This window comes from Diadema antillarum, unplaced genomic scaffold (genome assembly GCF_040938485.1).
Source record: "Diadema antillarum isolate AM-2024a unplaced genomic scaffold, OU_Dant_1.0 seq00000822_RagTag, whole genome shotgun sequence".
NCBI lineage: Eukaryota > Metazoa > Echinodermata > Echinoidea > Diadematoida > Diadematidae > Diadema > Diadema antillarum.
Genome location: NW_027271699.1, coordinates 730,492 through 737,541, shown reverse-complemented (window position 1 = coordinate 737,541; position 7,050 = coordinate 730,492).

Here is a 7,050-nt window from a genome sequence, read left to right as displayed (position 1 = left end):
ATACATGTATAAGCCTTCTAACCCAGAGATGGATGCACAGAAACTTTAAAATTTTAGAACTTGGATCAAATTTTTATTCGATCAAATTATAAATCGGATTGTCCAATTTTCGTCGAACTTCAACTGATGTGTTCTACTAATATTGCTGAATTCACTCAATCCACACATAATATACTTGGGTGAACTAGTAATATAACGGTGGCTTGACTAAATGGGAAAAATATCATTGGATGGTCATTATCATTGATTGAATTCTGCGTAGCACATCAGCACAAAGCTATTTTATGAACTATAAGTAAGCACTATGCGATAGTTGCATGGATTAAAGAGCCCAATCATCCGAATCACTAGATAACGAGGGAGAGAATATTTTATCAATCAATAACTATCTGTCAGGCACTTTAAGGAGAACTTCGGACCAATCTAAAGTTAGTCTGATACGAAGGAATGAAATTTTATAAGGACAACCATCTGGACAACAGAGAATATTCCATCAAAATCGGAAAAAAAAATAAGGAAGTCATGAAATTGTGAAGTTTCTTTATATTTTTCACAAAACACTATGAATATACATATGAATATTCAAATGACTGAGTTGAGAATGTCATTACCTCATACCTTGTCATATATTTTGTTTTAAAAATCTTGAACTTTCTAGTTTTTCCCTTTGTTTTAATGCAATAAGGGCCCAATTCTCACACTTTTTTTTCATTATCTTAAAGTTATTCAGCCAAGAATATATTTTGTAATGCATTTATAGCAGAAAAACTGAAGTCACTATACGCCTTTATATATTTTTTCTTGCTGTTTTGTACACGATCAGTGGGAAATTGTGAGGAGTGACGTCATCTGCTCTCTCAGTGGCATATTTATATAGCTGTCAAAGAACTGTTTGCAACAATGGGCGAAACTTCATAATTTCATAACTTACCGCAACTTTATCCGATTTTGATCGCAGTATAAAACTTTAGTCTTTCTTTTCAGACTTTAAGCTTTAACTGGTCCCGATTTTTCCCTGTAAGAAATGCAGTAAATCAGTAATAAACTTTATTTCATGTCTCAGTTAATTGTCTTTCTTTTCTTATATTCTTGCTTTTAGGTAGCACTTCAGTACAACGCATCTGATTAATGTCCTTGTATTCTGACATCTAAATGACACAACAAATCTCTATATTTCTTTACTTCGATTATGTGAAAATCGATGCATTGTGGATAAAATTCCTCTGCACACCACTTTAATCCATGTGCGCGCGGAATCTGTGATTGTGACTGGCCAGAAAGGGTATGAACCGGGACAATATTACATAAACTCGGGATCCAGGGGATCTTAATGTGTTTCAGGGGTGAGTTGAGACATGATATGCGGTGACTGTGAAGCGTGGTTACGTTTTATATAAACTGTGATCAGTCAATCACTACTCAACATCTGACGAGACATGCAGTGTTTCTGATATTTCTGATCATTTTTCAATATTCTTTATACATTTCTCGACCGAAGATGTCATATACAATTTATCACTGGCGGTGTCTATTTGCGAGACATTTTCGCACTGCTGGCGTCTCTTTCGTCCTGTTGTAAATGGCATGTACTTTGAATTCCATGTGGTATTGCTGAGGATTTACAGATCAACGCTATTTGATTGGTATATAACAAATAGAGCATTGTTCTGTTTACGAAATCAAGCGCACGTACGCACACGCACACATAGAATGACAATACACGATCACAAACGAAATAGTTGTTCTTGATGAACATGATGTGGAGAGCACATCAAATTGAAAAAAAAAAACCCGAACAGCAGAATATCTTTCATTGTTAGATAATTAAATCAAGGACAAAAAAGAAGAAAAATAATCATAGGTATATAAGAAGGAAGAAAGACGAAACTAAAAAGAAGGAAAAGAAAATATATATGTTTAAGCAAAGATTAAATGTCATAGAGAGGAAAAGAATATGGGGAAAGTAGAATTATCCCTAATAACTAATTTGTCAAAGAAATACCGAATAAGAAAAAAAAAAATGGACAAAACAGTAGCAAGTGAAATCATTTCATAGCCGCACAACAGATATTGTATGTTTGGGACTCTACGTTTAGGCCTACTTGCGAACACACACACACATACACACACACACACAAACAAACATAAGTTATTAGTAAACACATTGGAAGTATAGTCTGTCTATGTATGTATAGTGAAAGTACAGTCAAGTTAATGAAACGATAAATCATATACGTTGATGAATAAGTACATTGTGGGCTTCCTACTGATTTAGTTTGAGATTTCACCCCTCCAAACGTATCGCAAAAATTCATGTTTGCGATTTTGTTATAGGACTCCATGCGCGTGTGTGTAGCATGTATATAATCATGCGTATATAAACGTGTGTGTGTGTGTGTGTGTGTGTGTGTGTGTGCGTGCGTGCGTGTGTGTGTGTGTGTGTATGTGTGTGTGTGTGTGTGTTTTGAAAAGACAGTATTGTTGTTTTAGATTACTCCTAGTTTTGTGGGCTGTTAAAACTTATTCATGTTGGTCTGCACTCCTTGGTTCTAATGTTTTAGTAGGCAGACATAATATCGTTTGTCACACAAGAAATAATGATGTGCAACAGATAATTTTTTCAATAAAAAAGACAACTTTCCTTATACCTATATTCTTTTATCAATCTGAGAAAGGGGAAAGCCTGAATTCTATATTCAAAGCTAAACATTTGGATTCTTTTTAAACTTTTGCATATAACACCCTTGTAAACATTTTTTTTTTCGTTTGAGACAGCATGTATGAAATTCTTGAAATGCAAAATTTGTCATTTTTTCAGTCTGTTTTATTACCGAGTTACACTATACTAATAAGACTAAAATCACTTTGTTCGGACATGGTTCAAAGACTGACTTTATTGGTAGACCTGACTGAACACAATAGTGCTATAAATGTTCATAAAGATAAGAACCGCTATTACAGTTGTAAAATTTTGAGATATCACGCTAATGTATTTGATTTCTTTTCAACACTTTGTAAAGTTTAAGGTTTGACGACAGCAGGAGACAGCTCTGGCAGAAAAAGTAAAAAGAAAAGAAAAGAAAAATCAAAATGGGAGCCGAAAGTTAATAAACTTGAATTCTTCTACATTACTTGCATTCTTTATTCAATATTCTCAATATTTGTTTAACTCGAAAAAAAAAAAAAAGATTTTCAACTCAGGTTGGGTCTTGGTGAAATTCGTCTATTAAGGCTGTGGAGTGTCTGAAATTTTGCATGGTCAAAAAGTAGCAAAACTGATTACAAATACTCGAGCTTTGCAAAATGTACATGGAGTCTCCCCTTGGCCATTGAGTCATCTATATTATGTACATGTACATCATGTCCACAGTACATGAAAACTTTACCGCCAGAGTTATTCTTGGGAAATGTTGTAATTAGAGATAAAGTTTCAAGTCCTCCCAGCCTTGATGTGTCAGAAAGCCAATTAAAACAGATTTGAGAGTGAACCACAGCTTGTCCATAGTTTTCTTTTCTCTCTCTCTCTCTCTCTCTCTCTCTCTCTCTCTCTCTCTGTGTCTCATTAAAACCCCTCTAAATAGACACGGGCAATGTGCACAGCGACTTCTCAGCTCTCCTAATTAAATCACTATTCCAGCACTCTCGCCCCTTCCTCACTCGTTGCCAAACATTAACACACGCATTAACATCTACTTATTTACATATTGACACACACACACACGTATATATAAATATATATATATATATATATATATATATATATATATATATATATATATATACACACATACATATATATATCGTTGCTGGGGTGACAAGACCTCGTATCTACAAAATGTAAAATGTTCAGGAGAGCAAAAAAAAAAAAAAAAAAAAAAAAAAATGGCGGCCAAAGCACTACACCGAATGGAATAGCCTTTCTTTTGACATGTAGTGGTGTACTTATATACTTAAGTGTTTATATAAGTTATATAAGTATTTATATGCAAACACACGACGTAGAATATGGCATTTGAGTAACCTGCCACATCCAAAGTCTAATCGTCTTTAGCCCATGTTCAATGAAGTTTGTTTATGTTATGCTTATGCTGTGGCGTATCCAGGAATTCCATAAAGGGGGAGGGGGCAAAAAAAAAAATATGATGCCTCTTCAAGGTTTAATCAGCTGACAAGGCTGCAGCGCAATTTTCTGGTGCTACTACAATCGGCTGACAAAGATGGTTTCTTTAAGAAATGAAAGGGGGCGCACACACCCCTTTCATATTTTTCTCTTTTTATTTCTATTATCTTCCAAAAATTAAAGGGCAGCGTGCCCCCAGTGCTCCCTCCTCCCCCCGGATCCACCACTGTTATTTTGTCCTTTTTACTCGAGAGTGGAGGAGGTGGGCTGAAGAGATAAAAAGAAAGAACATTTGCTACATCCATTTATGATCTGTCACAACAATGTTGAAGGGGGAGGGGCCATTTGGCCATTATGGAACATTATATTTGTTTGACCCACTTTTCTTCAGTCATTTTATTTTCTATTATCAATGGAGTGTTCTTGCTGAATGAACAGATTGCTGTCTACCAATATCATTTTTTTTTTGGGGGGGGGGGGGGGGAGGGGGAGTGGGTATCTCATTTTCATGTGAACATTCTCCCAAGCATTTCGTTCAGTATTCTGAAATCATTGAAACGTTCCTCTAAAAAGCAAACAAGTCTATCTATAGTCAGTCACTTCCACTCAACAATTCTTCTCCACTACAAGCAATCAAACAATCATACAAACATACTGTCATGATCACCTCTGTGTTCTTTTTTTTTGTAATGAAACAAAGTGGTCTGGACTGGACAAATGTGTTGATGATGGATTACCTTGCTACATTGTACCACAAATTGAGAAAAATTCTTACTTTACAGGGAGCTTCCATTGTTTAACATTAAATCATATGGGTTTGGGGGAGGGTGCATTAATGCATGAATTTTGTTTTGTTTTGTTTTTTTTTTTCCCCACAAGCAGCATATAAAGCATCCAGTTACGTTGCTATCACTAAAAGGAAAGGTACATTAGAATCAATATTACTGGTACTTGATGTATCAAAAGGTGCTGCAATTAGATTCTCTGTCAGTTTGTTTACTTATGATAATAAGAAAGTATTGAATTGGCATATTCTTTTAAATAGATGAGGCTGGCACAAGCAGAACTGTTTTTTTTCTTGTCACATCTTTATTGAAATTCATGTAAAACATGCCTATTCTTTTTTGTTCATATGAGCAATATTGCTTGCTTGTGCTTGAGCTTGTACAGTGCTTTTGGGGCACAGACATTTGACTGTGGTACAAAAATATGAATGTCCGCCAAGGGGTCATTTATTACAGTATACTCAACACGAACCAATTTCCTTCTTCTTCTCTTAGTTTATGGTACAATGTGCCTGGTTGATACTGTTTGCTGACTACTGCTAGTTATCTGGGATGAACCACGAGGGGTCAGCATCATCCAGTTGTTTTTCTTGTGTTGGTGGGTAGGGGGACCACTTCACCGGGTTGGCATCCAGCTCTTTGCGATGAATGAATGAAGTGGGATCTTTTACATGCGTGAGTTCCTGATACTCATAATGTACTTCTTGAATTCTGGCAGTCATGTCGTTACTTTTCAACTCTCCAGCTGGTTTGCATATACATTTATGCAAGTATTTGTGTCTGAAGAGTTGAATTCTCGGTATCGCCAATGCGCAGAAAACTTCTGCGCAAGCTGAAGAGCCCTGTCACAGATACTGTGGGATTCCTCGGTGCCATTGTCGCTTCTGGTTGTCTCGCACGTATCGCAGTTCCCATACGATTCAATGGAGTTATTTGTCTGCTTTTACATTGTTACTCCTTTTTTTCTTGGCTAAAATTTAGCTTTAAAAGAGTTGAAAGTTTCTATTTATTTACTGATTTGCGTTCACTAGAGTCATGGTTCACTACTGCTAGGCTGCAATGTGCTGTTGACATGATGGATAACGAAGAAATCTTCAACAAAAAATACCCCTGGATAAAGACAGAATGTGACCCGAGCGCATATGCAGCCAAAAACTGGGGCAAGTTTGTCCCCTGAGCTATCCCATAATGCATCAAAAATGCTGCTCTGCGCACAGCACCTAGGTATTGGCGATACCGAGAATTGCAAAGTGAGTTAACTCCATTCTTGTAAATTTGAGATATATACGATTAAACATGCTAAAAAAAAACCCAAACAACTCAAAGAAAATAATAGGGAAATATGGGCGATTTTCAATCAATCATGGCTTCAAAAAAATATTCCTTGTTATGGCAAGGTATCATTCCAAAGGTTTCAGTTTGTTCTATCTGGTGGTAGACTTACAAGTGTGTACTTGAAAATGTTTGATATTGGGACTTAACATGTTTTACAATCAAACTCTTCATACAGGTATATATACATATAACAATAGTCAAACTTTTGGTCAAGAATTAATCAAGCATAGCCCATTTCTTTCCTCATTGTGCCAGGCATCTGTCATTTATTGCAACTTAGGGATGATTTCATGTGAAGGCTTTAATCAATTCTTTTTTATTCCATTTCAAACTGGGAGAAAACTCAGAACTCAGAGAGGACTCGTGCAAAAATCGATGGGCGGCAACAAAAAACAGAACCTCCATCTAACTGGCACACAAGACTGCCACTAATATTGTGATTGTGAAAATGTGTGAAATTTCTGAATTCCTGATTTGCTTCTTTCTGCATTTCATTACGACAAAAAATGAAAAAAAAAAATCTCCAAATATCAGAGTAAATTTGAGCATAGAGTTGCATTGCACACTGTGGGAATTCTTTCTGACCCAAAACTCCACCTTCACCCTTTTTGTGCCAGGGATAGTGTGTACAAGGCTATGGGGTTTTCTGTGTCAATAGGGAGCTTTAGATTTGCGGCGTGGACGTTTGAGACGATGACTGCGGTGGACGTTCTCCTCTCCCCCTGCGTCACGCTGAAAAGTAGCTTTAGATTACGCTGGGACACAACGTATAAAAAATAAAATGCGCCTCCATATGGTGGGGGCATGAAG